The following is a 12,017-nucleotide window of genomic DNA, read 5'->3' as shown; positions in this document are numbered from 1 at the left end:
CCAGGCATTTTTGTGCTTTGTGAATATTATACCACATATAGGTATATATACACATAATATTTGACAAAATACGACACAAGAGATGAAGAGATTGATAAAAAAAATATCTAAAGGTTTAAAAATGCATATACAGCTGCGAGCATTTTAATGGCAGTACAATTAAAATTGTTAACCATTAATTTTGTATCCATACATTTTCGATGACATATAAATGCAAAATTCTGTACACAAAATAATTTGGTTACAGTACAGATCTTTATATTTACAGTACAGATCTTTATATTTAGATTAAAAATATTTTTGTTCGATAAAATAACCAAACAAAAAATAAAATTTTTTATATTTTTTTTTTCATGATATTTTAAACGTTAAGGTTGTTTGCCGTCATTTCGTGGGACTTTTTAGCCGGAAAATATTTTTTTTTTAGATTGTAGTCCCTTTAGTGAAAGAGTATTATTTTGCACTCAACTGTATCTACTTAAGTGTGTACGCATTTAATGAATATCGGGCAAAAACTTTCACTGCAACCGCAAGGCTATTGATGACTGACGATAAGGCCGGCAGTTTAACGGTGTTGAACTGCTAAGAAACAACAACACGTTACAGCAAACACTAGCAGCCCCGACACCACAATTTCAATGAAAAAAACGAGATATTTTCATTTTATTTTTGTTTTTGTTATTTAAAGTTTCGATGTTGCATGCAACTAGCAGAGTGTTTACAGCGACATCGCGTAGTTGTTGTCAGGTGCCAACAGCAAACATAAACCAGTTGTAGAGCAACTTGAAACAAATCTACAGCTGGTTGGCTAAATTAGATCCAGATTGCGGCATCGGTACTTGCACCCCACTCTAAGCCAGTCTGTGGCAGCCCGTTGTAGTGAATCGTGTTGGATGTGCTGTGCCAAGTGTGCGCCGTGGCGAGGATCAGTGCCATTAGTGACAGCAGCAATCAGCTGGCCGAAAGTGGTTTATTAACGGTTCCACAATTCGAAAGCCAGTAGCAACAACGGTTGTTACCAACAGCAACATTAACATCTGCACCGGTTGTGGTCGTGGACTGGAACGTCAGTGGGTTTTGGTGCTATTGACAATACAACGCTTGAATGCCCGCCGATTTGACGAAATATTCGTAAGCTATCATTTAGTGCACTTACTGCATAAGACACTCGTATGAACGACTTCCGTCTGTCGTTAAATCAAATTTTATACAATATTTCTTGTAATAAAAATGTTCATTGTTTTTAATAATTTTTTTTTTACTTTGGGAAAATGTTGGTATGCATTCCATAACGAATCATGTACTCATTATAACGCATGCAAAACTATGGTCTTGTTTAAAGACTTTAAACATTTCTTTTGACTTCAGGAAATCTTCATTTTAGTTATTATGTAATGATAATGGAAAAGAATATTATTTATGGGTTTCATTTCTTAAAATTAATTGATGATTTTTGACAGCTATCGACGCGACTTTGGCATACAAAAAAAATCTTATTCATCCATATGTCATAAGCTTGATGCGATTTTCCCTTTACACAAATCCAATACAGGTTCCGTCATCCATTGAATAATTTGTTTTCCAATCTTTTTTTGTTTTCTGAAGAGGAAAAAATCATTAGAAGTACACTGGCTCATAAAAATATTCGAAAATATATTATTTTATAAAGAAGGTCCTATAAAAGTTATTATCGTGTTCCAAAAAGCTCTGTCAGGATCGGAAAGGACCTCTTCGAGCCGTTAGATACCAAACGAGACTTCAGACGGGGTGACTCACTGTCGTGCGACTTCAATCTTCAATCTATTGCTGGTAAGTACTGATTTTTCCAGACTGGGTAAGGAGCGAACATAATCGGGTAGTGAATGAGGACAAGACGAAAAATATCATGTCATCAAACAAACAGTTAGCGCACTAACATCTTGGCTCCCGCGTCACTGTTGACAGTCATAATTTTGAACTTGTTGATAAATTCGTCTACCTTCGAAGCAGTATCAACAACACCAACTGCCTCGTAATCCAAGGAAGGTTCACCCTTGCCAAAAGGTGCTACAAATATGATATGATTTCGTGCTAAAAAAACGACTCAAACAGTTTTGTGAATGTTTGACTCAGTCTAGTTTGAGCACACGTCAAATATGGACACTAACAAAGAAAATAATCACCTTATTTTGCAGTTTTCTTCGATAAAGGAGAATAAGAAGGACAGTTAACCGAAATTGAATAGTGTTTATGGACCTGGTATTATAACAGCTAATCAAGCGAAACTTTCTATACTTTCTTAGGGCAATAGCCTAAAATATCGATAAATGAAGGGAAATCGTAGAGTCCGACCGTCATTTAAGCACAGTTTTGTTACCCAGGACCTAAACATTGCACAAAAACCCATTTGGAATCATACAAAAAAACTCGATGTATGGGTGCCACTTGAGTTAAGCCAAAAATTCTCATGGACCGAATTTACATCTGCGAATCGCCGCTAAATTGCGACAAAATCGATAAATTTCTGAAGCGAGTGTGTACTGGGATGAGAAAAGTGGTTCACTAACGACAATGCCAAACGAAAACGGTCGTGACCGACGCGGTGAGCCGGCGTAATTAGTGGACAAGCCAGGATTAAAGCGGTCAGAACGTGTTTGGAGGGATTAGCAGATCTACTGTGAGCTGTTAACCTAGGATCAAACTCTTAATTCGGACCTGTACTGTGAACAATGATACAGTATGAAAAAGCAATTGACCAGGAGCTTTGGTCAATAGAAGAGAAGTTGCGTTACATCAGGAAAACTCCAGACCCCTCACGTCGATAGCGACTCGCCAAAAACTCCGACAGCTTGTTTGGGAGGTTCTTAAAAATCAACCTTATAGTCTGGACCTTGTTGGTGAAAAAATCGGCTCAAGAAGAGCTATTAAAAAATGACTGGCAGAGTTATTTTCAAAATGGACAAGGATTTCTATGAAAGTGATTATGAAAATATTTTCAAAATGTCAACGAACTGTCTTTGACAGAAATCGGATCATTCTAACTATACTAAATAAAACTTTAAATTGGATGCAAATGTAATGGTTTTATTTTTACTGGACCTATTATGTTAGGTTACAAGTAAAAGATTATACCGAAAAACATCTAAAATTAAAAAAATTCTAATAGAAATTTATTAAAACGATGAAGAAAATGATGTTAGTCTACTTCAGTAGATCTTTAGTGTATTTCGACATTGTAGGCGGCAGTAACGACAGCAATCGCTTCAGAAGTTAAGGACAATGTTGTAATCGGTGGCAGAGTAATTCGAAATCCCACTAGCATAGGTGTCCGACCACAAGAGAGCTAACCTGAGCTAATGAGCGCTAGTATGTAGTTTTAACAACCAACAGCAAATGACGAGGCGACGGAAAATATTTTTTAAATGCATGAAAATGCTGAATTTAAATGCTTAGTACGAAGGTAGTTTGCAAGTGTGGCAACATAGTATCCAATAATTCAGAGCAAATGCGCACTAAAAACTAAGCAAATGAAGAATTATATAAAAAAAACTCATAAAAAATGAAAAACCATTGCGGTCTGCTGCAAAAACACCTACAAAAAAGCTTCTGCGAAAGCCAAGTAACTGTAACATGCGCTTACAAATACTCGAATGTGTCTGTATGTATGTGAGTGGTTGGTCGTCATAAAAATAAACACCACTCTGTTTATCCACAAGTGATTTAATTTTTCTACAAACTCCAAACAAACGCAAACCATACGACCTGACCGGACCCTCGGCAAGCCAGCCAGCCAGAGCCAAGAGTCAAGCAAAGCGTTCGGTCCTCTTCCATTTGGCTTGGCTTGACTCACTGCACGTTTCTTTTTTACAACGACGATTCGCTTGCAAATAGCATTTGGCAGGTAGTTGGCTGGTGGCGGGGGGAATTTAGGGACCAACAGTTGGCGAGTAGTTGCTACTGTCTGTTGTTTAATTGCAGTTGCGTTGCGTTGGCTAAAAAGCGCTTGCGGCACTTAATCGTGGTCGTGGTCGCGGTGATTTGTTGGTCGATCGCTTAGCTTTGTCGTTGTCGCGCTATTGTTGTTGTTGCTGTGTGATAGCCACAGCGTTACAGTAATCGAAGTGAATGCACTGCTTCCAATTCGGCAGAAAATGTGAAAGGACGAAATGTCAAAAGCATGTTTTACCGCTGCTCAACAACAACACGTATGTATGTGTGTGTATGTGAGTGCATGGACTGTATGTATGAGTATGCACGCGTGAGCAGTTTGCCCGCAAACCAAAGCTTTGCTGTTTGTAATTATTGTTTGAAGTGGTTGTAGAAGATCACAATGTGAATAAAAAATTTTGTTTTAGCAATAAATAATTTATACTTTTACGAAGCATGCGGTTCTCAATTTGCATTATTTGAAATATATATGTATAGTGTTTGTGTGTAAAGGTACATATGTATATGTGTTAGTTATATCGACTACATGTAGCTTTCGCTGAACTAATTCCCTGCTAAAGGTAAATCGTATTGAGAAATACTATAAGTTTAGAACTACTTCTGAAAAAAGTCTAGTATAAAAAAAATCCTAATCATCGAGACTATCAGATGGAAGAGAATCCTGTACATATGTATTTATATTAGCATTTTTTGAAATGGTCTTATAATAGTCAATTACATTATTTTAGCGAAGGTGCCTCGAGAAAGCTTATCCGATTATATGTAGTGACCATTTAAAAATATTTTTTCTCCCTTTGGCTCAACCCACACCGATCCAAATATACCGGAACAATATGTTCAAACTTTGATTTCTTTATAAAATCACCAATGTACAACTGTTATCAAAATAATAGCAATGGATTAAAAAAAATTAAATAAATGCAATTGTTCCCCTTAAAACTTCTAGCCATTAACTTTTTTTGCAAGAATATTAGCCGAAATATTGAGACTCTATGTTTAAATTGATATTTGATACCGTTTTCATTTATATGGAGTACCGTAATTGTTTGTGTAATTTATTTGTTTTTGATGGGATTTAAAATAGAAGTGCTAGCGAAATGATCGAATTGTTTTTAAGAACTTGATTGAAATGTGAAAATTTCAATTGATGTCAAATAGCAACTTTGTTGCGATAGTATAAAATTTGTTGGCGGAAGGAAACTCGTTACAAGTTTATTGTCGATTTGGTCGGATGTTCTGTCAAAATCCATGAGAATGGAAACCAAATCTTGAAACAAAGAGACGAAATGGGGATCTATCGCGGCCACGGTTAAGGGCAGTAGTGGGTTTGTTCCGCGAAAAACATGTTTATACCAGTAAAAAATTCATTGCTAGTTATATCTTAGCTTTATTGCGTACACAATAAGAACATAGTTAAAAGTGGATTAAAAACAACATGGATACAAAAATGTACGTCGACTATGCTAGCATACGCTGAATAGAAAACGCGCAGTACAGAATATATCACTAAGACAACAATCCAAGTAGGCCAGCAAGTTGGCAAAAAAATTGGTATACTTCGAAAGGATTTGGAGACGGCTCAGTGTCTGACTTTAAACCAAGTGAGAAACTTTGGGCAGATGTCAAGAAAGCTGTGTTGATAAAGAATCCGTCTAATACGAATCATCTTTACCCTAAAAATGATTTGATAAAAAGGCCTTTAAAGTTTTACGCGTTGAAGCTGTCTAACCTGAACTTTCATACACTACAGCGGATTGAAGAGTAACAATTTGTTGCGCTTTTCACTAATTAAATACTGTTTCAAGACCCTAAAGTTTCTTTTAAGCTAAGAAGTCGTTTGCGATTTTTTTTTATTGCCAGACTGGAATTTGCCTAGTTTATTATGGGGCATAAGTGTTTTCAAGACATATTTTAGCTTTTATACCTTGCAATTGCTCAAACATTTTACTAGTTCCGTGTTATACTTATACGAGTACATCTACTTATGTAACTTTGTGATTTAATAGCTGAATGAAATACATTCAAATAAAAGTGAGAAAAAGTTCCACAAAGCGTGATGGATTTTCAATCAACAGGCTATAAAAACAGAACAATGACAACAAATCAATGAGCTTCAGAAGTCGTTGGCACTTTTGCACTATTTCAAAAAAAAAATCACTTCATCAGTGCAATGGGTGGCTAATGGCAATGAACATATGAATGTCAATATGTATGTATGTATGTAAATGAATGTAAAATATTTTCTACAGCAGAACATATTGGCTAAAAACTGACCATACACCTGCATCCGTCTTCATATCCGCCTACAAAGGTAGACATGGATCATGTCTATATATGTATCTAAATACATACAAATATACAAGTATAAATACATATACAAACTTATATAGAGTACGTGCAGGAATACAACCACACTTTATTCGGGCTTTATTTTAATGTTACTCTACATACATTTGACTGTTGTCTGAATTTCGTATGTAGAGTAAATTAATTTATTCGACGACATGTGCCGTTTTAATTGCTGTGTTCGTTATTGTTGTTATAGGCTTATATGCAACTGTATAAGGCCAGTGCCAATTTTATGCGTGCAACTGCTTGTTGTTGTTTTTGTTATGACAGCCTCAGCGTGTGTTGTGTCCATTATTATTGTATTATTTTGCAAATTATTAGATTTTTAAACAGTGCGCATGCATACATACATACATACAAACATGTATAATATATACAAACATGCGTGTGTGACATCGCAGAGAAACTTGCAACTGGCAAGGTAATTCATTTGTTGGGACCATTTCACATTTCTTACATTAGCATACCGTAGGCATATAAACACAAAGATACAAAGATACATACATACATACATACATATATAAGTACAGAAACAGCTAAAATTTGCTAACGCAATGCGTACGGCATGGATTGGATTTCTCGCACACGTGTAAACAAATTCGCACGCATTTAAATGGTTATTTATGCTTTTTCACTGTGCCAAGGCATGTCTACATATGAATGGGTGTATGTATGCGTGTGTGCGTGTGTGTGTGAATGCTACATTATTATTATGCGAAAACATCATTTGCTATTATATTATTTTGAATTTTCCAGCAATTAGTCTTGTTTACATTGGGCGTATGCATTACCAAAGTGCGTTTCTACATACATACATTTGAACATATGTGTTGTGTGTGTGCTGACAGGTAAGTATCAGTGCGTGATATGGTAACTAAATAACTGTATAAACAATCAACACATACTTGCCACAAATGATGCACCGAGTTTATTTAGTAATTAAAAGTTGTTTTATTGCTGCAATCTCAGCACTTAATGGATAATACATACATTTGTATGGATGTGTGCGTGGTTTTAACAGGTTAAAAAGATGCGATGCAGTTGAAAAATGGAACTTTGTAAATATCATAGCTTAGCTGGCTAATGGAATAAATGATCGATGTACTGAAGAAGAAATGATTTTGTATGAATGTAAGCAGAACTTAACGTGTTAACCGCATTCCATTACTGGGGTCATCCCATTTGGTGAGCTGAAAAAATCACATTTTTTTTAATTGCTTTCTTAACATGTCTAGAATACGGAAGTGAAGTGATTTGATTTTTTATAAATTCGAAATCGTTTTAAAGACAGCAGTTCGAAGAAGGAGCTGTTCGAAGCGATGAGTTGGCAGTGGGAAACTTTGAACGTGTTTTCTTACAGATCCAAACGCCGCTAATTTTTTATTATTCTGATAAGCCAATCAGCCGGAATCATTGAGGAAGTTCGAACCCAGGGGTGTTCAGAACACTCTATCCCATGTTCTACACAATATTTTTAACTTAAAATTTATATTTATACTGTCGAAATATATGTTAATAAATGATAATAAACTTAAAGCTCTATTTATTTACTGGTCGTAGAAAAAAAAACTAAACAATTTCTAATAAACAGGCCATGAGATGGGATGACCCCCTTAATTGATTCAATAAAAACGTTAACGAAATAACAGGAATTTGTTTTTATTTGTTGGATTGTTACTGCATCTACTGTTTTCTCAGAATCTGTATTCAGCGATATTTTCCTGATTTTGAGCTTCAAGAAAATGCTCACTATAAAAAAATTTACCGACTGAGTGGAATATTCATCCAATAAGAATAGTTCTTCTGATGATCATTCAGACGTTTAGTGCACTAGAGGACCTCATATATACCAATGCAATACATAGTAGAACAAAGTTAATTATCCGACACCCCAATCCCTTTAACGTTTTTGCACTACACACAATAACTCTAATAGATAATGTAGAAAAATATATATCTTGCTTAGAGATTTCGTATCTGGGAGAAGTGTATAAATATAATCAATTGAACGGCAATATATTATTAAATCTAGGATGACTGTGTTAGACCAGAGTGAAAAGATTATAGCCTCTTTACACAGGAGCTAATTGATCAATTAACTGGCCTCTGCTCGATTAAAACGCTTATTGACTTCGATTTACCATACAAAATAAAATTCAACATTGATTTTTAATTGAATTTTAATCCGACTTGAAAATGAAATGCAACTCTGCGACACGTACTTTGTCTGCATTTGAATTTGGCTGAATTTTTTGATAAAAGAGCTGCTAAAAATATCAAACAGCAGATTAAACTCACCGACTTCTTATGAAAAGCAAAAACCAAAATGTAGAACAGCTGATCGGTTATCGAGTAGCCGGTAGTCTAAAAGGCAAAAAAGGATTTCTAAATAAAAATTTTGATTGATCAATTAATTTGGTTGTCAAATAACGCTATTAGACTGATTAGATTTATACAAAATTGATTTGATTACTAACCGCTTTGGCAAACATATGATCAGTATGTGAAATCCAGCATAGAACCCATGACTGATACTACAACAAGAACAGCAACAACTATTGATCCATATGTATCCACATCTATGGCTGTGAGCAGTTTCCGTAACATATGTGATTGTAATTATCTTCCTACCATGAAATGCTTACATTTATAGTAGACTCAGCGTTTCCTTTCACTAAAGATAAATTTATCAATCAACATATCGCATGCTGTTATATCCAACCGCGTTAAAGTGATTAATTACAAAAACTCACTGTGCTTTGGTCGATTTCGGAGCGATTTTCTAGGTGTTTACGAAAAAAGCTATTCAATTGAATTGTAAATCGTGTTCTGTGATTAACTCAGTTTTCAAAATAAATATCAAACTGTTATTTATGCATAGCTAATTAACGGTGCCTTGAGAAAATTGAAATTCAATAGTTTTTCAGTGATTAAAATTTATTGTAATCTCAAGCCAAATGAGACTGACTAAAGTTTAAAAAAATGCTTAGAGAATTTTTTTTTTAAATTATCTATGAATTTTGATGGGGCAATTTTGATGTAATTTTGAGTTCGCTTGGAAATCTACTTCTGAATAAACTAAAAGAACTATTAAATCGAATTATTTACTTTTTTACACTTCTATACTGTAACACTGGGTGTTGCAATGGTAAACAGAGTATTCAGAGGTCAACTGCACTATTTTATTAACTTGGAAATTATAATCGTATCTATATTAAGGAATAACATGAGATTTTCTACAGCTGAATTGGAACAGAAGAGAGAATTTTACATGATATAAAGCAATGTAGAATTCCATACATAATATATAATATGAAAAACGAAACACTAAGTGATCTCATAAGGCAGATAAATGATAAATGACACTTAGATCCTCATTCATTAATGAAACCTAGGAAACGCAATTACCTTATAATTATTTCTAACTGTTAAAATCAAAATTGGTGATTAAATTGATAAAATAATTATTTTTTTTCTATATCGAACCCTGGTGCAAAATTTTATTAGAATCTGAGTATTCTTATTATGAACAAGTAAGAAAGGGCTAAGTTCGGATGTAACCAAACATTTTATACTCTCGCAATTTATATATTTAACTTTATATTATATAATACACAATTTGATCCACATATTCGTCATATATATTGTATAAAGTCCATTGAAAGTTGGAAACCATAATATTAGGTTAGAAGCACCGAGGTCCTCGTGTTCGATATATGGGGCCGTAAAAACCTACGATCCGATTTCGACGATTTTTAGAATGGGGCTGCTACTCTATTAACATAGTATTTCCATTTTGTAAAATTTTGTATTTTCCATTTTGTAAAAAAATCTGAGTGCAGCTTTCATCTGCCATTTCTTATGTGAAATTTAGTGTTTCTGACGTTTTTCGTTAATGAGTTAACCCACTTTTAGTAATTTCCAACCTAACTTTTGTATGGGAGGTGGGCGTGGTTATTATCCGATTTCTTTCATTTTTGGACTGTATTAGGAAGTGGCTAAAAAAACGACTGCAGGAAGTTTGGTTTATATAGCTCTATTGGTTTGCGAGATATGTACAAAAAACTTAGTAGGGGCGGGGCCACGCCCACTTCCCCAAAAAAATTACATCCAAATATGCCCCTTCATAGTGCGATCCTTCATACCAAATTTTATTTCCATAGCTTTATTTATGGCTTAGTTATGGCACTTTATGTGTTTTCGGTTTTCGCCGTTTTGTAGGCGTGACAGTGGTCCGATTTTGCTCATTTTCGAAAGCAACCTTCCTATGGTGCCAAGAAAAATAAAAAATAAAATTGAAATAAGTGTGCCAAGTTTCATCAAGATATCTTAATTTTCACTCAAGTTACAGCCTGCACAGACGGACGGACGGACGGCCAGACAGACATTCGGAGTTGAACTCCACTCTTCACCCTGATCACTTTGGTATATATAACCCTATATCTAACTCGTTTAGTTTTGGGTGTTACAAACAACCGTTATGTGAACAAAACTATAATACTCTCCTTATCAAGATTGGTTGCGAGAGTATAATAATTTAATTGTTTAAGTATTCCCTCCTAGAAGTTATATTCTGTATTCTTCTTCCAACAACATAAAAACAAGCATATAATGAAAATAACTCACTCCCTATAGGGTAATTGTAAATCGAAATAGCCTCGCAATCACACAGAAGTAATTGAACGATGTGACGATGGTGACATAAACAGCAATTTCCTTAAGGATTTTTTTCTCTATGGGCGCATTTACGATTTTTCTATGTTTTTTTTTTTTTATTTTGCAACAGAGTGCTTGCTTATACATAACGATTTCTGCAAAAGTATGAGGAAGAGCCAGTTATTTAATAGTTAACGATGCCAGTAAGAAACTTCTTTCATTGATATATTTCGACGGCAGCTATGGTATCCCTTATAAGTTAAAATTTGAGAATAGTTTTAAACGTTTGTAAATTAACACATCAAGTTCTGTTTAACCTAAAAACTATTTTCTCTTATTTGTATTGGGGCCATAGATTTATGTATGATGAATGAAGAAAAAATTATGTACGGACTAATTCAATCTGAATTTCCATCAGAGATTTTCTCGTCGGGTTTTTACGTTTGCCAGAAGGCTCATTGATTATCGAATGTCAGTACTTCATTTTCATTTAGAAAGCAATTTCCACCGAGGTCCTTCTTCAAGTAAAAAAAAAAAACATGATTCGCATTTTTCTTTTGACAATTAAAATAATTTTCTTTGGCTTCAGAAAATCATAGACTGCAGGTAGAAATGCAAATCATTTAAATTCAATATTATTTATTTTAAAGAAAGCTTGAAATTCAGATTTTGTTAGAAACTTATGGCACAAACTAACTAGTACGAAGAGATAAGGGAACACTAGATTACTTTGAGAAAAGAACAAACGAACCTAAAAAATATTGATAAAGCAACAAGCAACATGTTTGTAAAAAAAGAAACACTTTAAAATGTTCTTTTGCGATGGCTTGTTTGATAATTCAATAATATAGATTGGATTTTACCTTACATCTATCGTATCTTGAAGAACTTCATCAATTTAATGAATTTGTCTTACACGCATCCTCTTTTACTAAAAATGCTCAGATGATGAGATCATGACTTTACCAGAAAATATTAACAACTTATCAGTAATAATGAATCATATTTAGTTTTAATAAATGGTAAGACTAGATATCGGTGCTGATACACGTGACGGAGTGTCAAGACTCAAACAAGACTAGTGA

At 34.3% G+C, this 12,017-nt stretch overlaps 1 protein-coding gene across 1 annotated transcript in view; it reads right to left on the bottom strand.

Moving 5' to 3' along the window:
• The window catches only part of LOC105218629 (uncharacterized), a 157,997-nt gene that overhangs the window by 68,517 nt on the left and 77,463 nt on the right, over nt 1-12,017 (bottom strand). The gene's annotated exons all lie outside the window — the stretch shown is intronic.

This window comes from Zeugodacus cucurbitae, chromosome 2 (genome assembly GCF_028554725.1).
Source record: "Zeugodacus cucurbitae isolate PBARC_wt_2022May chromosome 2, idZeuCucr1.2, whole genome shotgun sequence".
In the NCBI taxonomy this organism is placed as follows: Eukaryota; Metazoa; Arthropoda; class Insecta; order Diptera; family Tephritidae; genus Zeugodacus; species Zeugodacus cucurbitae.
The sequence above is the reverse complement of the archived record's forward strand: the minus strand, read 5'-3'. Positions and strand labels throughout refer to the sequence as shown.